Below are 26,279 nucleotides of genomic sequence, written 5' to 3' on the forward strand. Positions count from 1 at the left end.
GAGTCCCGCAGGCGGCTACCAATTTTTCTAACGGAATACGTACTTAACAAACGTTCACGACTGACTTCCACGTTGATCCATTAACGGTGCTTTAGGCACCACAAGTACTGGTCACCGTCCGCGTCGAACCCGTCGCTTACGACGAAGGGCTCGACGAGCGAATTAACCCATAGACACAGCCCACTGTGTTTCTCGCCGGATCTTCTCAGTGGGTCGCGTTCCGATCCGGTGGTAGATTCTGCGAAACACGGCTCTTGCTAGGGTACGTGTTAACAACACTCCGGTTTGAGCCCCGTGAGCTCATCTACACACTTTAGGGCGAAGCTAAAATAGCCTCTCAATGCTAGCAGCATAGGTAGGACAAAACAAAAAACAATAAAAACTTCCACGGTGAAGGGAAAAAAAAATTGTGTAATAAAAATGAAACCCGCAAAAATTATAATTTGCGTAATTACTGGTGGTAGTGCGTCTTGTGAGTCCGCACGGGTAGGTGCCACCACCCTGCCTATTTCGGTTCAGTTTTACCTATACTGAGACCTTAGAACTTATATCTCAAAGTGTGTGGCGCATTTACGTTGTAGATGTCTATGGGCTCCGGTAACCACTTAACTACAGGTGGGATCTGAGCTCGTCCGCCCATCTAAGCAATGTACAGTCAAAGCTTTAAGATTAGACGCTTTTTTTTCATTGAATCCCAAATCCTGTTTCGGCTTTATCAATCAGAGTTGCAGTGAATGAACTGGTCTAAATAACGGGCACTGTCCAAAAAGGCGGTGCCGTTATATATGAATGTTTGTTCGCTGACTCGAGCAATTTATCGACAACCGGTTGAGTACTGAATAATATTATGTGGATTTTTCCATACACACACAGTTTTACCATAGTTCAATTCGTGCTTTAGAAAGAAACTTAACCCAAAGACACAGCCCGCTGAGTTTCTCGCCGGATCTTCTCAGTGGGTCGCGTTTCAGATCCGGTGGTAGATTCTGCGGAGCACTGCTCTTGCTAGGGTCAGTGTTAGCATCGCTCCGGTTTGAGCCCCGTGAGCTCACCTACTAGTTAAGGTTACGCTGAAGTAGCCTCTCAAGGCTATTAGCATAGGTAGGAAAAAAAATCATGTTAGTTCTATCAGAGTTTCCAAAGAACTACATTTTCTAGATGTATCGGCGACACGAAAGATACATTCAAGTTGGAATACGAACCGTGAATCGGGAGAACGATTATTTATTTATTCTAAACATATCCGGTTTGCTTAATTACTGATTAGATTAGACTATGTAACCAATTCCAAATTACATAATAAAAAATGAAATTAACTAAAACACGAGCCGAATCGAATTTGGAAAAATTATGTTAATGTGAAATTGGATTAGAAAGGTCAATAGATAAACGATTAATTGGGTCATGAAATATTTCGTGATTTTCAATGATGGAGCTTTTGTTTTTTGCACGAAATGTTTTTTGGAATTTTTAAATTATCAGCAATTTAAAATAGGGAACGCGACGTTATACCGTAGTAGTAGGTGGTAGCTTTAATTACGTCTCTCAAATGTTGAGCTTATTATTATCTGATCTATGATTATGTCTAGGCCTCGCAAAATTGACGAAAACACTAAGGAGCACTTAAAAGCTAGTTAAAATTTTACATATTACCGATCAGTAGATTTTGGGAAACAAATGAAGGCTTATACAACTTCAGATTTTGTTGAACAACATATATATTTTTTTAATTTAAGGCATTTAAATTTTAAAATTGTCATTTTGTAATAAAAATAAAATACGTATAATGTTCAAATAATAAGAGACATTTATTTTTTTTATAAAGAAAACTGCACATTTTACACCATTATCAGTCAACAAATGCACAGTACGATAAGAAGTATTTACCACACCGCTGTTACCAAACAGCACGTACCTAGTTAGAAAAAAAAAAAAGATTTTAACTCTTCTTCTAGCCCTTATCGAGGAGCGAGGAACCCTCAAACGACAAACTTCGGAAATTTAATACCAATTAGACTTCTAAATTTACGTATTTTCTTGTAAACGTCACGTTCACGATTGACTTCCACGGTGAAGGAATAACATCGTGTACTAAAAATCAAACCCGCAAAATTATAATTTGTGTAATTACTAGAGGTGGCACCTCTTGTGAGTAATGCGTTTCGGCTTGAAGGGTGGGGCAGCCGTTGTAACTATACTTGAGTCCTTAGAACTTATATCTCAAGGTGGGTGGCGTATTTACGTTGTAGATGTCTCTGGGTTCCAGTAACCACTTAACACCAGGTGGACTGTGAGCTCGTCCACCCATCTAAGCAATAAAAAAAGAACCCTTTGTTGCAATCGACAAATTACAATTTACACATTGTCTAATATCCACAAGCTCCCGGTAACTCATTAACACCACGCGGGCCACCAGCTTGTTCGTTCATCAAAGCAATCTTTATTATTATTATTATTAAGAAATCACAACTTAGAATTACTTTGAACAACATCTTGGTAATGAACCAATAATTACCTGATATTGTAATCACGCATGCGCATCGACTTTGACATTGAAACCTTGACTGTCAGTGTCATATTCATTATCAGTGTCCAGTAAAAAAATATAAGAGTGTAGTAGAGTAGTCCTTATTGTGCCCTAATAATCTATATATTAATACATGAAGCAAAAACTTTGTATCCCTTTTTACGAAAATTGCGCGGACGGAGGAGTATGAAATTTTCTACACTTATAGAGAATATAGAGAAGAAGTGCACAATGCTAATATTTTTTTAAAATAATGCATAAAAGATACAATAAAATCAATAAAGAAAACATTACACACACTACATACCATGTATTTGACGCACACACCCATGCATACTATTTATTGTCAAACTTTTGTTTTTGGCGTCTGTTGTCAAATTGAGAATAGATTCAATATTGTTTGTCTTTATTCATATTTTTTATAGTGTTGTCTTGGCGACATTTTTGTTTATATAATTATAAAATACAATCCTAATAGTGTACAAACTTACAATTCCAATTAATTATAGTCGAATTTCGACTACTGCGGGACCTCTAGTATAAAATTAATGCAAAATATTAAACACAAAACAAAATTACAATGGGCAGTCTTAGCGCTAAGAGCGATCTCTCCGACAGAACCATCAGATGGACAATGATTATCTAGAGAAAGGAATTAACGGTGGTGTGTTTATCAACTGAAAATAAGAGTATAAATTTGAGAAGAGAGAGAGAGAGAAAAAGTTACAACGGCTTCCCCACCCTTCAAACCGAAACGCATTACGGCTTCACGGCAGAAATAGGCAGGGTGGTGGTACCTACCCGTGCGGAATCACAAGAGGTCCTACCACCAGTAAGTACCACCACTGTACTTGAGACCTTAGAACTTATATCTCAAAGTGGGTGGCACACTTACGTCGTAGATGTCTATGGGCTCCAGTTACTGGTGTTAACACCAGGTGGGCTGTGAGCCTGACCAGCCACCAAAGCAATAAAAAATAAAAAAACTTGTTTATAAAAATGCAAACAAAAATTTTGTTAATAAAAATAAAATAAATTTAAACTAAATAGCATTAGAACATTAACAACAAAATTAATTAAAAATGCATTTAATGATAACTCCAACAAAAATTACTGGTTGTATCTTGAAAAATACCGGTTCACCTATAAAAGGATGAGGCACACATAAGAAAACTAGCCTAATTGGGAACCTCCACCTTTTCTGAAGTCGATTAAAAAAAACATTTCCGTTCGAAGCAAAAACAGTGTTATTGGTATTATGTCAATGAATTATCACACGATTTCTCCATAAAAATGTTATAAGGCGCTACATTTTGTAATGTTCCCATACGCACAATGGGATACGGCTTATGTGAAATACAATGCAATTCTTCACACTTCGAATACTTACGACCGAAAGTGTACTTTACGCTAATGGTTTTAAATGATAATTTTGCACGCACCCATTTATTGTTGCTACATTTAAGACCTTGAAAACGCTAAGCTATATTTGGTTAATTATTTAATTGATGTCATAGGAAACTTTGAAGCGAAATCATATTTGTCTAGTTCCATTGTGTAGTGCTCTAGGTTGACGGTTCTCAAATTGGCTTTAAGACCCGATCCATTAGTTTTACTGTTTGACGTTGTTGCTGGTTTTGCCGTAGGGGCATTAGAGTTTGACAAAAACTGGAAATGAGTTAACGACATTTTCCAGTTTGGGGGAAGACGACATATTGTATTGAGGTGTTTTTGCACGGTATGCGAATGTTGTTTTTCGGAACTAATATAATTAGGTACAAGCTTCTATTGAAAATATCTTTAGCGGGAGTCATTTTTCGTCAAATTTCATAGGTTTTAAATATGAAATGAGGTTTTCTTGGAAAAGCGCACATGGCGGGATCCCAAGTTCTTCTTCAGCAGTGTTATTGAAAGACTTTGATGAGTTCCGTATTCTTTGGACACAATGCCAGAAAGAGAGGTACAATTTAGAAAAGCTGCTGGTAGCAGGCAAGCTATGCCAAAGAAGGCCCAGAGGCAGAAATCCAATACAGTAGTCGGACCAGATTGGCTGTGCTCTCAACTCCTCACTCCACGATGCCATCCACTCAGCCGAAGATAGGCAGGGCTGGCGCAGGATAGTCCAGGACAAAGTCATCAAGGGAGGCCACGACCCTGAGCATTGAGGATTATCGACGAAAGGAGTAAGATCATCAGTTTAATGACAGATTTCGTTATAGCAATAGGCCGTCAGGGTATAAGCAACTTGCCTTACGACTGTTCAGGCCCAACTTACGTTCCCTTTTGATTACTGAAAGGTCCTAGGCTTGGCAAATTTTATGAAAATACAGAAAATGATACATATTTTTGTCTTTCTGGTGTATAAAAAAATCGAAATTTCCGTGTAATGCTTGGAATAATTATATGAAATGGACGAGGTAAAAGAAACACCAAATGAAGAAACCGAAAAGTCCGTCTCGATGGCACTTTGCAAGGGATATTACTGAAGATATAACCGGAGGAAGGTAGACGTCAGGCGACCTGTTGTAGAACTTATGCCAAATCCCTACGCGGCGCTATAAGAGGATATGTTAAGCCCACCCCACATAATGCGTCTCTCTCCCTCTCTCTCTCTCTCTCTGTCTCCCTGCCTCTCTCTCTCTCTCTCTCTCTCTCTCTCTCTCTCTCTCTCTCTCTCTTTTGTTCGATTCGTAAAAGCGCTGAAAATCTTATTACCTGATAAATGTCTTCCGGCTCAGGCTAGACAGATATTTCTTACAACGTACATACACTTGAAGTAAATAATCAGTCGCATAAATACATCAGAGGTCAGACAAGCCTGGTTAAAGTACGAACGACCTTAAGATGGTTACAACTGCTGACCTCTGATGATGTAATGTTTAGTGGGTATATACAAAATCGGTATTTATCTGCTTAACATTGTTTCGTCAAGGTCTTGCATCCGTACACCCTATGCGGAAGCTGTCGAGAAAGAGACAGAAAATGTTATCTCAGATGATTTACTTATTTAATAAGTTGCATCAACAAAGTTAATGAAAACACGTGACATTACATTGAAGTTGTAGCTGATTTTGGGACGATATTCCTTTAAGCGATTTGCGGTAGGGATTGATCGGTAGGATTCGTCACGTAACGAAAAACCGTTACTGCTGTTCTTCTTCTTTTAGATAATTTGGCTCCAACGCCTTTGGCATTGATTTTGCCAATGTCAAAGTATTTACAAAAATGACAGGTGCTTAGAGAGGGAAAAAATTACTAAATCTAAATACAAATAAATTTGGTCGGTTTTTCCATACGCGAATCTGTCGTTTTAAGAACAGCACAAACAAATGTATGTTAGACTAACTACTTTAGAGATAAATATTATTAGCAGGCTCTTATCTTAGCCGTAAACAAGCGTCGTCTTTAAACAGAACCATTTAAAGAGTAAATTCCGATAGAACATACCAACTTTCGTTTTCAATTTCGTCAAAGGTGAAGTTTAAAATCGAATATGGATTCATGGTAGTGCCAAACTTAGTTCCTGGTGACGGTACCCTAATCACATACGACCCTGTCTATACTTATATCATCCCATTACACATTTTGGTCTCAATTGTTTTAATACTATCTCTCTCTTAAAGCCTCATCGTGGTAGAGGTAGTGCCTACCTTAGCGAGCATGCTACTATTGTTAGTAAGTAAAGGATTTCAGATACTTACGGGCTACAAAAAAGACGCAAAAATAAAACATTGAACAACCATTTTCCACATATTGTTGACCGATTTTTTAAAGCTAGTGAATAGACACGTTTTAACATTAAAAAAATAATGAAAAGTGAATCTGTAATATATGAAACGAATTTGAAGCTTAAGGTATCAGGTATTAAGGTCGAATTTTGATTATTGGATAAAGATTAGTCTATATGTTAAAATGTCGATGTGTGTTTGTTGCCTAGAAGCTCCGAAACGGCTGGACCGATTTCAATGAAATTTTCAGGTAAGCTTCAAATCGATCTAGCAAATAGCGCTGTGGAGTTTAATAGTGATCGGATGAAGGGCTCCGTTTTTTTTTTTTGTATTCCCTTTGTAAGCAAACAAGTATACGACCTACCTAATGGTGAGAAATTACCGTTGCCCATGGACATCAGCAATGCCAGACGTCCGTATGAAACAGAGCGACCGTATAACATACTTGAAAAATCTTAAGAGAATCACGTGTTCGCTAATGTAGTTTCGCACACTATAATCATTGATTGAGATAAGCTCGAACAGTTCATATGTTCACTTTGAAGCCCGAATAAAAAGCAGTTGACCCGAGAGAATAAAAAAAAATGTGTGTGTGTGCAAGTCATACGCGGTAGAAGTGAACTTTATAAAATATAATAAACATGGCGCGTAACGGAAGAAATTAAGATGGCGCGTAACCGAAAAACGTTACATACGTTTTTTTCCTCCCTACGCCGATAAAGAAGTTTCACTTCAAAAAAAATCAATAGATTAATTTTCGTCTTCCGAATTTCACTCCACGACCAACTCACGGGTTTTCCTTAAGTAGCATTTCAATGTTAAAGCAAACAAGACCTAAAGGCTACAAGCGTAAGAGTGATGTGAATAAAATGTGCATGTTTGTAAGCGCGGGCGGCGTCCTCGATGCGAGGTTACGATAAACCAGTGCGTTTTAAAGATTTCCGTTCATTAAATCATTTTGAATCTGCCTGAATTTAATGACATCAAAACACACCTACGTTCTGACTTGTTATAGGCCAAGAGAGTCTGGTTTAGACTGGTACTGGTACTGGTGGTAGGACCTCTTGTGAGACCGCACGGGTAGGTACCACCACCCTGCCTATTCCTGCCGTGAAGCAGTGATGCGTTTCAGCTTGAAGGATCGGGCAGCAGTTGTAACTATACTGAGACCTTAGAACCTATATCTCAATGTGGGTGGCGCATTAACGTTGTAGATGTCTATGGGTTCCGGTAACCACTTAACATCAGGTGGGCTGTTAGCGCGTTACCCATCTGAGCAATAAAAAAACAAAAAAAACGTTGAATTTCTCAGTTGGCTGCAATGGTTGTAGTAAACTTCAAATCGGAAGGTATGAGTGAGGGCTTTGCGTACCCATGCGGATAAACTTAGATCAAAATACGATGGGCTCGTAGAAGTCCCAGAGTGAAACATAATATAAGTGGAATTCACACTGCCGGACATTTTTTATTCAATAATTTACAATAAAAAGATATGTGATGAAGATATATATCATGAAAAAGAATAATATACTTAATAAAAAGCCATTTAAAAGATTCGTATACTTAGGTTGTGGTGTGAAATTAAAAGATACATTTAGAGAATTAACATTAGAAAAGTTAAGAACAGTTGATTACTTCTTTTTACTCCTTTTATAACTAAACTATAAACGCCTTTTCGCATTTGGTCGGATAGTAATTGATTCATTTCAATTTTCCTAACGAATTAGAGACATTAAATATCGTATAAAAATTAAAATCGCATTTTTAATATTATATGACGAGAAAATACGTACGAATTTAGTTTCATATATATTATTATATAGCGACCCGCCCTCGCTTCGCTTCGGAAACATTAAAACACACATGAAACCAAAAAAATTAAATAAAAAAAAATTTAAAAAAAGTAGCCTATGTTCATCAGGGACAATGTCGGCTTCTAATGGAAAAATAATTTTTCAAATCGGTCCAGTAGTTTCGGAGCCTATTCGAAACAAACAAACAAACAAATCTTTCCTCTTTATAATATTAAAAAACAAAACAAGCTTAAAATGTTCAAGGGCATCCTCCACGTTATTAATAGGTAGGTTAATGTAATTCCCTTGGGCCCGCGATCTGCTCTCAACACCTGCAGATCGTTGAGTCTCACATACCCCGCGCGCCCCGTATGTGCGGGGACCTCGTAGGAGGTTCGGCCCACGGCCCGAAAAAAAAAAAAAAAAAGGTTAATGTAATTGTTTAATGTATTATATTGTGAATATATTTTTTTTCCTTACATTACACATTAGATTGGTTTTCGTTATCGTGTTGTTTTGTCGTAATTGTAAGGAACGTTATTATACAAATTCAGCACTATATATATATATATGTCTTGTTTTGTCGTGCGCACATAACTTATGTTGCAAGCCAGATTTTGTTTCTTTTTATTTGTGTTTTTTATGTATATTTAGCTTGTGATGTGTATTGTGAGCCTAATAAAATAAATAAATAAAGGCTTAACTTATTTAAAAAAAACCAGAGGAGTACTATTATCTCTCTTTAGCATTTCTCTTTGTCTTTTTCTAACATTGCGATTTAATAAAACGCTCCATAAATATCGAACAGTAAACGATGCGGTTTGACAAGTGACCGTTGTGCCTATTACTTAATCATGGCTTACATATTGAAGGCTGCTCGCTCTGTGTGACATATTATGATACCATCAATGCTTTGATTCGGAATACGCCTTTCGCGATATAAGAACGCCTTTATAGGTCTTAAACTCGAGATGTCTCGGCATTCCTGTGCCGGATTTCTTCTTTTAGAATTACTCATTGTTAACAGCTTAATCTAAATATTATTATATAAAAATGAATCGCTGTTCGTTAGTCTCGCTAAAACTCGAGAACTGCTGGATTGATTTGGCTAATTTTGGTCTTGAATTATTTGTGGAATTCCAGTAAAGGTTTTAAACATAGATAAATATGAAAATTCTCGGAATGAAATAAAGTTTAGGTCTTTTATTTATCGATTGAGGCACTACGAAGTCAGCTAGTCAATGATAAAAGTCTTGTCGAATACGACGACGAGTTTTTTAATTTTTTTCGAGCTCACACACACAGTTAAATGGTTACTGGAGCCCGTAGACATCTACAACGTAAATGCGCTACCCACGTTGAGATATAAGTTCTAAAGTCTCAAGTATAGTTACAACGGCTGCCCCGCCCTTCAAACCGAAACGCATTACTGCTTCACGGCTGAAGCAGGCAGGGTGGTGTTACCTACCCGCGCGGAATCACAAGAGGTCCTACCACCAGTAAGATCAATCAGTGATTATATATTTATTCGAGTTTTTTTTGAGGTATGTTTAATTTTTCTTTAAAATATTCCTTCACTGCCGTTCCTTCACTCGTGAAGAGGCTTCGATATCGCTCATCATCAGTAAGGCGGTAAACTCGTCTGACCATTTCAGCTAATTAACCAAAACTCCAATTTAGATATAAACAGTTACTTAATTAAAAGAACTTAATTTGATTTTCCCTAATACAGCTTGCAGCGGCCATTGCTCTGATCTATATAAGGTATGAATTCCTTTTGAGTGTTCAATTATGAAACATTCTAGTCTGAGTTCAGACAGAAAAGTATATTAACTAAATATTAGGATGGTGTTTTTGCGAAATCGATTCACGGATTGCGCAAGCCGATTAAAATCGATAAACACCTTTAACATTGACGTGGGAAGCGAATATGGTCGTGACGTGTTTCGAAAAACTTATGAGATTGATCGTTAATAATAATATAATAAAAAATTTTGAAAGTGCAAACTATAATATTGTTCACGGTCGACTTCCATGAAGAAGCAACGGATGTGGACGGAGCGGTGTAATAAAAAAAAAGCATTAATAATGAATTTTAAGTCATGGTAATAGGGCGTATTTTGAACCCCACGGGAACGATCGTACCGCCTATTTCCGCCCCGAACTGGTTCGTTCGGCTCGAAGGTTCATGCAGTTGTTCTGAAATTCAATTCGGACTTCGAACTCATGTCTCACATTGTGAAGTTTATAGGCATAGCCACTCAACGCCAGATGGTCCATTGGATTCTCTACAAGTGTAGAGCAATGTTTTTTTTTCCTACCTATTCTAGTAACCTCGAGGGGTTATTCTAAATTTACCGAACTAGTAGTCACGGGGCTCAAATCGGGAGTGTTGCTAACACTGGCCCTAGCAAGAGCAGGATTCGCAGAATCTACCACCGGAGAAACTTAGTGGGCTGTGTCTATGGATTAATTTACTCCTCGAACTCTTCGTCGCAAGCGACGGGTTGGATGAGGACGGTGACCGGTACTTGAGGTACCTAAAAGCACCGTTAATGGATCGGAAGGATCCGTAATGACGTGCTTAGGGCGACGTCGACTGTTTATCATTCGGTCCACAGGATCGGGTATGTAAGAGCAATGAACGATAAACGGGCTGTTTTAATTGTTCTTGTCAAGCCTGTTCTTATTGGAGGGTACAAATAAGGCGAATTCTGAAGCAAAAGCTACGGTCATACGCACCAAAGTTCTTTTGAAATTGTTTACGGTGAGATGATTTTTATTTGCATTACATTGCGCGTCACAAATAGCATTAGTAGCAATAGCGCTAGCTCAAATAACAGGATCGTTTTAAGACGCTGTTATCGTTAACGAGGAGAACATCTAATATTTAGTTAGCATTTATGAGCTTAAAGTTCTTTTTGGCAGTTGTAGTCTTGAATAAATTCGTGTAACACCTACCCACGTATGATATTAAATAATGAAATATTTTCCCAGATTTAGTAGTAAACGTATTAACTGAAGCCCACGTTAGGTTTGGAGTTGCTTTTTTTGCTAAACATCGTTGGCTCTGTGGGTGTTAGTTATATTAGCGCCGCAGAAGGTCGTTGGTCCATTCAAGTTTTGTGAATTTTAATCAATTATATTTTTTGCTTTTTTTGTTATACATATTTTTTTTCATAGCTTAGATGGATGGACGAGCTCACAGCCCACTTGTTGTTAAGTGGTTAGTGGAGCCCATAGACATTTACAACGTAAATGCGCCACCCACCTTGAGATATAAGTTCTAAGGTCTCAGTATAGTTACAACGGCTGCCGCACCCTTCTAACGGAAACGCATTACTGCTTCACGGCAGAAATAGGCGGGGTGGTGGTACCTACCCGTGCGGACTCACAAGAGGTCCTACCACCAGTAAATAGTAATAATAATAGTATAGGCTCTAGACAAAAATTTTTTGGTGCACATCGATAGGCTTGTGTGTCCGTTTGAAATCAGGATCTAAGATAATTAAAATACTAGATATAACAGGTGTGATTTGAGGAAACAACCGAAACTGTGTTCCAGTTGGAAGTTTCACAATAGATCCTTGACTGCCCTTTTGAATTTAAGTTTCGACCTTCATTCGTTATTATGGCGATCGTTGGCTAATCTGTACGACCCAGATTAAGACGCCGAACCTTATGGTCTAGCGCTTGGACCAGTCCGAGGTTTCGGATTTGATTCTATAAAAGATCTTCGTAGTGCTATAAGAAATATAAATCATCTATGTGGTAACGAATAATTAATTTTATCTTTTTTTTGTCTCGTTGATCTCAGGGTGTGTGGCATTCATGATGTAAGCAATTTTAACGGGGTCCGGATTACCTAACACCAGTTTACCAATCGAGTTTCTCGCCGGATTTTCTCAGTGGGTCCTAATTCCGATCCGGTGGTAAATTCTGCCAAGTACTGCTCTTGTTAAGGCTAGTATTAGCAAATACTCTCAGGTTGAGCTCACCTAGCCGTCTATAAGAAACTGGAATAGTCCCTTATACTACTAGCGAAGAGGTTGGAAAAAAACCCCGATAAAGCGTGACCTGTCTATGCAACTAATAAAACACATTCGTGTATAGTTTTATTTCTTTTCTTTTTCGACATACACTTAATGCTTTCACGAATCTACGAGCCTTTCGTTTCTTAAGTGAACTGTATGAGATATTAATTGGTTAAATAGGATTTAGTATGTCATGACGGTTGAAGAAAGACCGCACTTTTAGTCACGCGACGTGAATCTCTTCATTCTTAGGTCTCGATGACTGAGAAACACTTTGCTATTGCCAATAATGTAGCTTGCTCGTAAGCGTACGAGATTACTCATTTTATAAATTACTTATTCGTTTTAAAAGCTATTTTTTTCCGTCACGATTTCGCGGTATTACCCACTTACCACATCGAAAGTGACAGAAAATGAAAATGACAGATGACGTAAAATGAAACAGATTATATTTGAAGCGGTCTCAGGGTTTGATGCCCGTAACCCTTTCGTAAAAAAGTTGGCTTTTTACTATAACTAGAGATCCCGCAGTAGTCGAAATTCGACCATAATTAATTGGAATTGTAAGTTTGTACACTATTATGATTGTATTTTATACTTCTATAATCACAAATTTCGCCAAGACTACACTATAAAAATATTAACGAAGACAAACAATATTTAATCTATTCTCAATTTGACAACAGACGTCAAGAACAAAAGTTTGACAATAAATAGTATGCATGCGTGTGTGCGTCAAATACACGGTATGTAGTGTGTGTAATGTTTTCTTTATTGATTTAATGCATCTTTTATGCATTATTAAAAAAAAAAATTAGTTTTGTGCACTTCTTCTCTATATTCTCTATAAGTGTGGAAAATTTCATACTCCTCCGTCCGCGCAATTTTCGCAAAAAGGGATACAAAGTTTTTGCTTCACGTATTAATATATAGATTATTAAATAAATTACAGATGTAAGTTTTGTAATGATTTTTTTTTCTATTTAAAATTATGCAAAATTGAAATAGAATGTGTCACTTACTATGTTTCTATTTTCGACAGTTTTAAAAACTCCTGCATCTCACGAATATACCTCTACGATTAAGGCATGAACAAAGTTGAACTTTATAAAAATCGATTTCACTTTTGATAACAATCCAACGCTCTGGATCGATTCCTATCGCGTGTATTCACGAAAAGATACAACAATCGATTAATTATTCGATTCGTTTAATCGATAAACACGTTATCGTTTTGTAATGATCTGTGGGCGTTGTTTGCTACATCTATCGAATTACTGTAACGAAATAATTCGGTGTTCATTCAGGGAGATGAGTTTGCTGCCCACGGGCTTATGACTGACCGTATTTTATATTGATAAATCGAGTAATAGAATTTTGAAGTCGTCGTGGCCTAAAGGATAAGATGTCTGGTGCATTCGTAGCGAGTGATGCGAGAGTGCCGGTGTTCGAATCCCGCAGACAAGTACCAATTTTTTCTAATGAAATACGTACTTGATTCACGTTCGCGAGTGACTTTCCCTTTGAAGGAATGATGTGTGATAAAAGTTGTATTATTACTATATAATTGAGACATAGATCTCGCATTCATAACCTGATGTCAGCGGGCTCCAGTCACCACTTAAAACTAGATGAACCGTGAACTCGTTGATAAATACACAATAAATAAAAAGCAGAAAAATCAACGCTGTTTGTTTTAGCTATTTATTAGCAATTTAATTATTTTCATCTCTATTTGTGTTGGCAGCGGTGACAGAAAGAGCGGTGACAATCTTAAAGGTGGCTGGCAACATTGCAGGCAAAAGATCTCGTGACCGCAATCCAATGCGCTGGCCCGACCAAATTCGCACCACTCAGGATACCACAGTCTACCATACCATGCCATGCACACAGCCGAGAACAGAGGAAGATGGCGAAACATCATCCAGAGAAAGATAATGGGAAGTCACGACCATCAGACATGAGGAATGCGCCTCAGGGAGGAGGACTTGTGCTACCCGGATCAGAGTCTCAATGGCATTGCATACAACTGTCTCACTCTGTTCGGATTTCATTGTACCATCTTGCCCGTTCCTTCCCCACTGAAGTAAGTGGTGACAATGATTGAAAATTCCTCATCAATTCAAAGTTCCGGTTTACTATGACGTCACAGTTAAGTGGGTGACGATGTGGGCGATCCCACCTTGAGTTAAAGCCTTCACCGGTGACAATCGTTCCATACTTTAGTATACTCGTCAGCACAATGTAATCTTGCACTACGTAAAAGTTAATAAATTACAATAGTTTTAAACATCAAAAATATATTGGGTACATGCTAATTTTTTTTATTATTGCTCCAAATGGGAATATCAGATCACGCACGGACATCAGTCATGGACAGGACAATGTATGGACAACGACATTGGGATAGAATAATAAGAACTAGAGGTCCCGCAGTAGTCGAAATTCGACTATAATTAATTGGAATTGTAAGTTTGTACACTATTGTGATTGTATTTTATACTTCTATAATCACAAATTTCGCCAAGACTATAAAAAATATTAACAAAGACAAACAATATTTAATCTCAATTTGACAACAGACGTCAAGAACAAAAGTTTGACAATAAATAGTATGCATGCGTGTGTGCGTCAAATACATGGTATGTAGTGTGTGTAATGTTTTCTTTATTGATTTAATGTATCTTTTATGCATTATTTAAAAAAAATATTAGCATTGTGCACTTCTTCTCTACATTCTCTATAAGTGCGGAAAATTTCATACTCCTCCGACCGCGCAATTTTCGTAAAAAGGGATACAAAGTTTTTGCTTCACGTATTAATATAATAAGAATGCTTGTCAAACGACCATCTAAATTATACATACATATATGAGGAACTTATTCAAACGTAAAAGTTTTCGTTAATAAAACCTTTCAAAGAAGTTTTTATAATGTAAATAGCCGTGATAGTTTAAAGCAATTCGTATTTTGTTTCAAATATAATTTAGGGGAAATATAACTCTCTCTCTCTTTCTCGCAGGCAGTGTAACGGAAGTGTCGTCAAGTAAAATTGCAAATACAAGATATTTCAAACGTTGATATATAGACTAGCCATTTTAGTTTGGATTTAGAGTATTTACGGGGGGAAAAGTAAGTTTTTGCAAAGTATATAACACACTGGTATATTACCGGTGGTAGGACCTCTTGTGAGTCCGCACGGGTAGGTACCATTACCCCGCTTATTTCTGCAGTGAAGCAGTAACGCGTTTCGGTTTGAAGGGCGGGGCAGCCGTTGTAACTATACTGAGACCTTAGAACTTATATCTCAAGGTGGGTGGCGCATTTACGTTGTAGATGTCTATGGGCTCCAGTAACCACTTAACATCAGATGGGCTCGTCCATCGATCAAAAGCATAACAAAAAAAAACACGATAATGCCAATCGGTAGGCAGCGGCTTGGCTCTGCCCTTGGCATTGCTGAAGTCCATGGGCGACGGTAACCACTCACCATCAGGTGGGCCGTATGCTCTTCTGCCTACAAAGGCAATAAAAAAAAAAAAACTGTTAATTCCTTTCACGCTGACGACAGAGTCCGCGCTCACCTCACTCACTCTTGCAAAACAGCGCTGATCTCACGCTGCGAAAACCCGAGTTAGCGCAGCAACATTGCCGGAGCCCGATCTCTAGACAGTCATCGAACCCGGACACCGCGGTTCCCATCGCCGAGCAGCCGTTGCGTTAAATTTCGCAAATTCTGAAAAGCTTCATAATTACGTGCTCGCGAAAGATTGTTAAATGCCAGAGATCCGACCGATAACAATGTGAACTGGTTCAATTTGTAATAAGTTATACGCTATACTTTATTACGCACGTGAAAACACATTGCAATATTCAGACGAACATCACATATAGAGAATGTCACTAAGAAATGTTTTATCTGGTGTAACAATATGGATATGTCCGTTTATCATTTTTATTTTCATTAATTTTTAGTTTTATTTATGTTTTAACACAAAACATGAATAATTATTTAAGGGATTATCTATACATTAATACGTGAAGCAAAACCTTTGTATCCCTTTTTACGAAAATTGCGCGGACGGAGGAGTATGAAATTTTCCACACTTAGGTATAGATAGAGAATATAGAGAAGAAGTGCACAATGCTAATATTTTTTAAAAATAATGCATAAAACATACATTAAATCAATAAAGAAAACATTACACATACTACATACCATGTATTTGACGCACACACGCATGCATACTATTTATTGTCAAACTTTTGTTCTTGGCGTCTGTTGTCAAATTGAGAATAGATTAAATATTGTTTGTCTTTGTTAATATTTTTTATAGTGTAGTCTTGGCGAAATTTGTGATGAAAGAAGTATCAAATACAATCATAATAGTGTACAAACTTACAATTCCAATTAATTATAGTCGAATTTCGACTACTGCGGGACCTCTAGTAAAATTAATTGCTCATTTAAGATCTAACTAAAATTCCGTAATGAGTACTAATAATTTATACTGTATTACAGTCATTACGGTCACAATCGCGATTTCAATAGGGGCTCGTTTGACAATAATAAAGTACAGCCTAAAGTACATACAATAAGAATCTCAATTATTATAGAGCATGAAATAAGTAATTATAAAAAAGCCAGTACTAAAAATAAAATGTATTTAATAAGGAAAAATAAAAATATTTACTTCCATAAAAACAGATGCAGAATGAAAAAAAAAGGATTTATTAATTGTAATTTTAAATTCAATTTATGAAGGTGTATTTGATTGGGTTTCGTTTATTCCAATTCAATACGGTCTCATGCTTAATAGCTCCCAGCACTAGGAGATCAACGCCTGTTCATTGCAAAAAATGACTAAGAATTTAAAATATTGTTATACAACTATTGACCTTTATATGTGTTCATGGTATTTCGCTTTTAATACGATTATCAATGGGTATGTGTAATCTATTGACTAGCAAGATATTGGATATTGGATGGCACTTTCTGTTCTTTTCGCACTTCACTGTTCCTGTATAAGCGAGAGAGGGATGTCTTAGATTGGCGTTGGTTGGACCAACATCGGTATTTGTACCTGAAGTCTTCTCTTATTGATTATTTTACGTCCATTAAGAACTGTGAAAGTTACTCGTGGTCCATTCCATTATCTACTTGAGGACGTTGTTAATGAGCGTTCGTGAACACTTCATCTCACGGATAAATACTGTTGAGACTAAGACTAAAATGTCTTTTTTAGCCCAGTCTTTGGATATCGCCTTGAATGATGAAGCTTATGTGAAATCACTATGTCACTAGTGAAGTGACGAACTTATTGTAAAAAAAAAAACGAAATACCAACTGTAATGTGAAACGGTGGTCCGAGAGCTGAGTGACGTAAGCAATAAAAAAGCTCTGGTCATCATCGGTTGTTTTATAATATAATTGAACTTCAAAATCAAGTCGGCTTCGCAACTTTTATGTACTGATATTTCAAGTTTTAAAATTCATTAACAGTGATCCAATATCAATGAACTACAATGAATTTCGTTCAAACTGTAGAAGTCGCTGTAGAAGTCGTTGAGGCCTGAAGGATGAGACGCGCGGTGCATTCGTATCGAGCGATGTGATTGTACCGGTGATGCGATCCCGAAGGCACATACCAATTTTTTTCGAATGATATAATTCGCTTACGCACTTAATACATATTATATACGAATGATTTCGGCGACTGAGAGATACCGTTGTGTAATAAAAGTTGAACCGTTAAAAATGATAATTGGCGTAATTTTTGGTGGTATAACGTCTTGGAATCCCGCACGATAACTTTATTTTTCACACAGGCCACCTGGTGTTAAGGGGTTACTGGAGCCCATAGACATCTACAACGTAAATGCGCCACCCATCTTGAGATATAAGTTCTAAGGTCTCAAGTATAGTTACAACGGCTGCCCCGCCCTTCAAACCGAAACACATTACTGCTTCACGTACCTACCCGCGCGGACTCACAAGAGGCGGACTCACCAGAAATAGGCGGGGTAACACAACCCCGTCTATTTCTGCCGTGGAGCAGTAATGCGTTTCGGTTTGAAAGGTTTTTTGTGTGTGAGGCATCACTGGTGGTCCGGAGGCTTTCCAATTTCACTAGGACAGGTGGGCAAGCAAAAGCTCAGTCCCAAGGGAGTTTGAAGGCTGGAGTAGTCGATGTATTACAAAACCGTTTTTTAGAACCCATGATTCGTGGTGGATGGTGGCATTTACATTGTGATCATCGAGTCAACGATCAACTCATTTTGAATCATCAGGTTGAAACTCTCGATTGTTCTAACGACTCTACCACCCTACGGAATGCGTGCGGCAGTAATGGCGATACGAATCCATTCACCCTTCAATCAAATTTAAACATAATAAAAGCTTTGTCAATCTCTTTGAAGACTTTATAGAGCCTATTTTCGATGTGAACTTAAGTCGAACCGATTGTTGGGTAATAATCAATTCAGGGTAGTACCACTTCTTCTGTTAATGTTGCCAAAAAATACACTTTTCAACAATGGCCCTAATAGTCTAAGCGCATTCCTAATATCTCTACAGTTTGAAGTATAAGTCGAAACAGTTATTGGTAACAATCGATTCAGGGTAGTACCATTTCTTCTGTTAATTTTGTCAAAAAATAGACTATTCAACAATGGCCCTAATAGCACATTCCTAATATCACTACAGTTTGAAGTTCAACTACGTATTTTTTTATTTGCTCACTGTCCAAGGTCGTCTCGTGACTATAGTATTGGACACTTCCTTGACGTTCGAATGTGTTAATTAAGTGATGTATTTTAGTTTGAATAAAAAACGCTCACCTGTTTTTAAGTTTAAATCCTGAGCTCTCAAGAAGCCGTCGTGCTTTGGACACATAGAAACACAGGACACACAGTGCTTGCACACTAAAACCACATTTCGTTGGGCACAAGAACAATAAACATAATCAGTGTCAGATTTTTGTTTTGTATACGGAAAAATCGAACTAGAGATATGCGTTTGATTTTGTTATGAGACGTTTTTGGGTTCGTTTTTTTCGATAGCGTTCGTTTTGGCTCGCATAGCGACCACGCGTTCTGACGTCGGATTTGTACTGGTTAAGTTGAGGAGTGTGCGCGGGCGCAAACTGCCCGTACCTGTCGACGATAGTTCACGAACAAAATGACCTAAGCACGCAATAACATGCAAAGAAGTTACGGCTCTACCGCTCAGCGTGAGAGGCGGTTTTGTTCTGCCGACGATTATTAAAATATTGGAATATGTTGTCCTCGTCAGAACTGAAAAGGCTTTAGTGCATTGTGTTCGGTAAAGGATAAATGATTTTGTTGTTTCGTATTTATGGTCGATTTATTTGTTTATTGAGTAAATTATTTTAAAATTATTATTGGAATACTGAAGGATACGAAACTCAAAAGGCGTGAGTAAACAAATTAGAGCATAGAAAAATAGCTTATGCGTTCCGAGAAATAGGGCTAGTTTTCGTTCACCGTAATATTGTTTGCGAGTCGAGTCTATTAAAATATTATTGGAATAACTGATACCTTGGTTTCTACACATTATTTGGTTTGGCATGTTTGTCTGTTAGTCACAATATTACAGATAAGTAAGTCTTTGTTGTAACACAGGTAAGTAAACTATAAGGTGTAACAATTGCAAATAATTAAAATTGGCCCCTTTATTACTTAGAGCTATTTCTTCCAGCCAACTTGGAAAGGGACAATTGCACATGGTAAATAATATTTTAGAATTAACTTGCAATAATTAAAAACAAAAAAAGGCTAAAAAAAAGGCAGGCTTAGGAACCCCGGTAACCGTACTAGTCGAACTCGACAAAGAGGTCGACGTGCAACCTAACCCATGCATCAGCCCGCTGAGTTTCTCGCCGGATCTTCTCAGCGGGTCGCGATTCCGATCCGGTAGTAGATTCATTCGTGAAGCAGCCGCTCTTGAGCTGTTAGGTCTCCTTCGGAGGCGCTCGGGCGGTTGTTAGCAAATCCCATCCCTCCTGGCTGAGCTTTTGCTCGGCCACCTGTCCTGGTGAAACTGGAAAGGCCTACGGGCCAACAGTAATCTTTCAATCCTAAAAAAAATCGCGATCTTTTGAGGAAGCTTTCATTAGACAATCGCTAAAAAGCTGCGTGTTTTTTAAATTCTACTCCACGCAATAAATAGCTATAATGAACTTATTTTAGTTTTAATGATTTTGTTATGCATACGTTTGAGTTGTCATAATGAAAACTAATTTTAAGCTATAATGTCATCATTGTTTCAAACTAGACTTATATACAGTTTTTATGGTCGCACCAAACTGATTTGAGCTTGTGAGGTTTATCTAAGGTCACTTAAGACCGTGTGGGTAGTGACCATTGTCTGTTTATCTATAACAACAACAGAGTGGTGTAGCAACAAAATGTACAGCAAATAATAATTGAGATTCGTTTTTATTTCGAACGAAGCCGCAGTATGAGTCTAGTGGAACGCAGAAAACGGAGATGATGTCAGCATAGGGTTTATCATCGATTGTGGCATAACGGAATGTCTCGAGGTTTTTTTTGTAACCTTCGAAGGTGGAGCATACGTCCCGATCGATGATGAGTTGTCGCCGTTTTCTCAAATCAACAAAACATCAAATAAAATGCATGTGGCTACACAATTGGCGTTCGTATGCAATTTGTGGTTGCCTCAGCGTTTATTAGCCCCAAATGACGTCATTTGTAATTTTAATTTTAGAGGGTTCCTATCAGGGGGAGCGTTGGAAGACTACAAGACTTTATTGTAGAACACTCTACGCTATTCGTTCCTATCTGCCGTCCAGTGTTCAAGTTGTTCTCCTAATTACTGTCATCCGTTCTGGTAATGTGGCCAAAGTATTCCAGAAGTTCCGTTTTGGAGTTGTTGGAGGATCAAATCGTTGGTGCGAAGTGTTATCCAAGGAACTTCTAGCATCTGCATGTAGTTGCAAGCAGATGTAATTTTGCGATAAACGATCGGAGCGGACTGCTGGTAGGACCTCTTGTGAGTCCGCGCAGGTAGGTACCACCGCCCTGCCTATTTTTGGCGTGAAGTAGTAATGCGTTTCGGTTTGAAGGGTGGGGCAGCTGTTGTAACTATATTGAGATCTTAGTTTACGTTGTAGATATCCATGGGCTCCAGGGGCTGTGAGCGCGTCCAGCCATCTAAGCAATAAAAAAAAAGCGAATCTCATTTAAGATCCTTTAAAACCTAAGGTTTTAAAACATCAATGCATTGTCCTTGGATTCGTCTTGAGTCTTTCTTGAAACTCGTTTGAGAACAACAAAAAAAAAAAAAACTCATGCAAGCTACGACTTGTTTGTGGTCTGCCTTCGATGCCAATTTGGTTTGATTGAAAAACTAAAGCGCACGCAATATCGATCTTTGTGCCAGCGGAATAAAGCACATATCGTTTTGGTAACGGACAGATGTTTTAATTTGTTTTGCCTTAAAAACGCTGTCATACAATAACGATCCTTATGTACCTGACTTTTAAAGGCGAAATTCGTATTCTTATTTATTGTTAAGCCACAAGATGTATAATATATTTAATTATAACAATACACACACACGCATTGGGTTATTTTGGCAACTTGAATAATCTAATTGCAAACGAGAATATGTCTTTCAGCGAAGAACCTAAAGTTGGAATTCGTTAATAGTTGTGCTTATTAGTTAGGTCCTTTTGGAAATATTTAACCGAAACCTGATTCTTAGCAAAAAGGCTTTTGTGCAGCGGAGTCGCTCGCGAGTCTTGAGATGAGCTCTTACAATATTAAAAAGCAAATTGTAAGGGGTATTGAGGTGTGAGGTCGTTGACCTAGCCATACAGGTTACTAATCTGTACCTATTTCTGCCAGAAGGCATTCATTTATTCCAGTTTGGTGGTGGAAATAACTGTTCAACAATAAATTATGGCTTAACATTTAAAAGTTGGGAGCGGAATTTATATCGTCACTTGAATATGAGTCGTCTATTATCAAAGGTGGCAATCTGTGCATTTGGACATAATATTTTTATTGATATGTCAATACAGATTGATTTGAATATAATCGTCTCCTTCAAAGAATACGGTTCAAAACCTTCACTAAATAAAGGTTAATAGTTAACCTGTTATTTATCTAAGATTTCGTTCCGAAGAGTTTTGTGACTGCCAATGGAATACAAAGTCAATAATTCGTTTTTCTGATTTACCAATAATTGTCCAAAAGTCAGATTGCCGGCTTTGATAATAGTCGACTCATATTATGGAAACCATTTAATACTAGGTGGGCTGTGAGCATATCAACTCATAGAGGACGATAAAAAAGTGTGATCCTGTACAGAAAGTTTCAAAAAAGTACATAGCAACAGTCGCTGTTACACAGTTGCTGGTGATAGGACCTCTTGTGATCAGCGCGGGTGGGCACCACCAACCTGCCTATTTCTGCCGTGAAGCAGTAATGCGTTTCGGTTTGAAGGGCGGGGCAGGCGTTGTAACTATACTTGAAACCTTAGAGCTTATCTCAAGGTGGATGGCGCATTTACGTCGTAAATGTCTATGGGCTCCAGTAACCACCTAACACCAGGTGGGCTGTGAGCTCGTCCACCCATCAAAGCAATAAAAAGAAAAAAAGTCGCGCGTTGATGTCTTTTATTCCAGAATTATCTCAAGTTCATTCGAGAGATAAATTTGATACTTTAACACAGTTGTGAAGTAAAGTTTGATCATAAACGATGATAAATATGATGCGCGTATTCATTGAAATTATCGAAGTTGCAAATAAAAAGAAAAGGATTTTATTGAGTATTGAAGAAATCGCCGGGTTGCTGTCGACTCGTTGTGACCGGTAGCAATTAAACCAAGCATCACTTAACAACCAGCATCGGAGCCTCAGATTATATAAATAAATAAATATTTAGTAACAATCACACCACGTTAACTGGTCCCGTGATAAGTTCGTAAAGAACTTGTGTTACAGTTACCAGATAACGGAAATAAATGTAAGATTTTTATTATACACACACACATATATATACACCTATATATAATATACATCCATAACCCTGGAAAATACATATTATATTTATCATATATTATATTTATCATACAAATATCTTCCCTTGGCGGGATTCGAACCCGCGACCGCCTTGTGTAGTGACCATTTCACTTACTACTACACCAGACGGCTGTTAAATAGATATAGAATTTAATTAAGCAAATATAGACAAAGGTCTCGGTCAGCTGGTTATTCAAAGCTCGCCTTCATGATGCCACATCCTTCCCAGGAAGCATCTCATTGAGTCAACACCGGCATGCAGATTCGTCATTCGAATCTTTCGCGAGGCATGTAGGACCACTGTCACTCTGTCTGCTGGTTCTTCCTCACCGATCTCCATAGCCAACAGGCAGAAGCCTCAAAAATGAAGAAGCCAATGTTCTATTCCAGCTATCGACATGATCGAGTGTCGCCATCTATCGTCGTTGCTTCTTGGTTGTTTTAGTTTTAACCCTTTGTTGATAGATGTCGCTAAATTAATTCACTCGGGATTATAAATTTGAAACTGATGAAACCTCGTTTAACTGGTGGTAGGACCTCTTGTGAGACCGCGCGGCTAGGTACCACCTATCCACTACCTAAAAAGCTGTGCACTACCACCACCCTGCCTATTTCTGCCGTGAAGCAGTTTGAAGGATGGGGCAGCCGTTGTAACTATACTTAGACCTTAGAACTTATATCTCAAGGTGGGTGGCGCATTTACATTGTAGATGTCTATGGGCTCCGGTAATCACTTAACACCAGGTGGGCTGTGAGCTCGCCCACCCTACTAAGCAATTAAAAAAAAAACTTTATAATTTTGGATGGGACCGCGCTTCCGTCGCGTCGTACGATTTATATAATTTATAATATGCGATTTCATCTTATTGCTTCATTGTAGCGAATTAGCATTTGGCTGATGTAAACACAAAAAGCCTTCAAAACTGACTGAGTGTTTGTTGTAGAAACAACGACTTGTAGAAGAAACAAGAGACACGAAATTCAGTGATTTCTGCTTAAACTCTAGCGTTTTGTTTAAGCGGTGCTGCCAATCTGGCTTACTTGTATTACAGAGACTATCTATGTCTTTCAGGAAGTGAGACGGTCCTGGATGATGGATACAGTCGAGAGTTCCAGATCTTCGCTCCGATTGAGTGGAGTGAGTTCCTCGGTCTTTACATTGTAATAAAAACGGTTGGTAGCCACCATCAAGGAGCGAATCACAGCTTTGAACGCGTTGACCGGCTTTTTGGTGCAATAATTAGCGCCCTGATTGTTGCGCTGGGGGTCGTGGGTTTGATTCCCACCACGGGCTAACATTAGTGTGATGAAAAGGTTTGTTTGCTTTTTGTCTGGATTTTTATTCACTGTATATTATGTCAGTCTCTGGTGTCTATTACAAAGGGAATCCTTAATTGAGGCCGCATGACCGTGCGTGATTTGTTCCCATGTATATATTTGATGCGAATGTTTTCGTACACTTTCGACCAACTGATATTTGGATACCTCGGCTAGTACCAGAAAATAGGGTGGTAATTGGATAAATCCTGACTGGCTCGGTGGATGCAAACAGTTGCAGAGATCATAGCTATTCGTTGGCCCCACCAGGTGGAGAACGATCTGGAAAAAGTGGTCTCCGAAGCTATTTGCATTAGTGATCGAGCTTTCTACATCATCACCGTTGTTGCATAGAGGTTATGATACTTAGCAACCCACTGAGTTTCTCGCCGGATTTTCGCAGTGGGTCGCGTTTCCGTCCGGTGGTAGATTCTGCGAAGCACTGCTCTTGCTAGGGTTCGTGTTAGCAACACTTCGGTTTGAACCCCGTGAGATCACCTACACACGTTAGGGCGAAGCTGAAATAGCCTCTCAAAGCTATCACCAGAGGTAGGGAAAAAAAACTTAGCATTGACGAGAACGATGCGACTTTGGCCCAATTTCAGTGCGTATGGGTCTTATATGCATTTAGTACACCTACTTGAAATAATGGATTTACGATTTTAATAAATCACGACGATATTCAAATTACGACCATTAAAAGAAATAAAAAGCTGTGCGTTTATAAAAATAATTTATTATTTAAAAAAAAAACAATTGTATAAAAGTTACATCTAAAAATAAATAGCTCTACAAACGTACAGACCAAAACGTATTAAATGTATTTGTATATCTTAGCTTCATTCATTTATTTTCTCCTAGAGCTGTAAATCTGTGAGATCCAATTACTATTTAAAACTCATAGAGCTTTCATTATAATATCAGCATTAAAAATAAAAATGACAATGCTAAGGCTTTCTAATTCTGAGGTCGAAAATTCATAAATGTGCAATAGACTATATTGGATTGGGAATGAATTGGTTTTTTCCACAGACAAACAGACAAACGTTCGAGCAGTAAGTGATCCTACTTCATTATCTGATGACTGACACCACATCGAAAACATGGGTAATTTAAAAACCAGGGCAGATTTTATGATAAAATAAATGAAATTTTAACTGACCGCGTTTTCTGGGTCACTTAAACTGGAATAATATATTAATTAATTTAACTATTTACACAATACCACAAGTTTTGCTTGCTTTTATTTACACTTCAAAAAAATCAAGGAGAGATAACTATCACATGCTTTGTTAGAAATAGACAAGGCCGATGTAGCGACCCATTCGACCTGGGGCTTGCGTTTATTTTTGCTTGAATTAAATTTTATTTAGTTCATCAAATTTACTGGGTCGTAATTATTTATTTAATCTATATAGAACAATTTCGTTTGCTTGCTCTAAACTGCTTGCTTATTTAAATAGCTTGTTGGATTTAAAGAGCTTGCTTGATTTAAATTGCTTGCTTATTTAAGTTGTTTGCTTATTTAAATAACTTGTTGGATTTAAAGAGCTTGCTTGATTTAAATTGCTTGCTTATTTAAGTAGTTTGCTTATTTAAATAGCTTGTTGGATTTAAAGAGCTTGCTTGATTTAAATTGCTTGCTTATTTAAGTTGTTTGCTTATTTAAATAGCTTGTTGGATTTAAAGAGCTTGCTTGATTTAAACTGCTTGCTTTATTAAGTAGTTTGCTTATTTAAATAGCTTGTTGGATTTAAAGAGCTTGCTTGATTTAAATTTCTTGCTTATTTAAGTAGTTTGCTTATTTAAAT

General features: G+C 37.8%; 1 protein-coding gene across 1 annotated transcript in view; it reads right to left on the minus strand.

The window, feature by feature from the left end:
- pio (zona pellucida domain-containing protein piopio) overlaps positions 1 to 19,201 on the minus strand; it is a 68,641-nt gene extending 49,440 nt beyond the window's left edge. The window contains exon 1 of the mRNA XM_028172873.2: positions 18,922 to 19,201. The gene's annotated coding sequence lies outside the window, so the exon portion shown is untranslated. The remainder of the gene's footprint in view (positions 1 to 18,921) is intronic.
- Between the last annotated feature and the right edge of the window lie 7,078 nt (positions 19,202 to 26,279).

This window comes from Bombyx mandarina, chromosome 02 (assembly GCF_030267445.1).
Source record: "Bombyx mandarina strain Sakado chromosome 02, ASM3026744v2".
In the NCBI taxonomy this organism is placed as follows: Eukaryota; Metazoa; Arthropoda; class Insecta; order Lepidoptera; family Bombycidae; genus Bombyx; species Bombyx mandarina.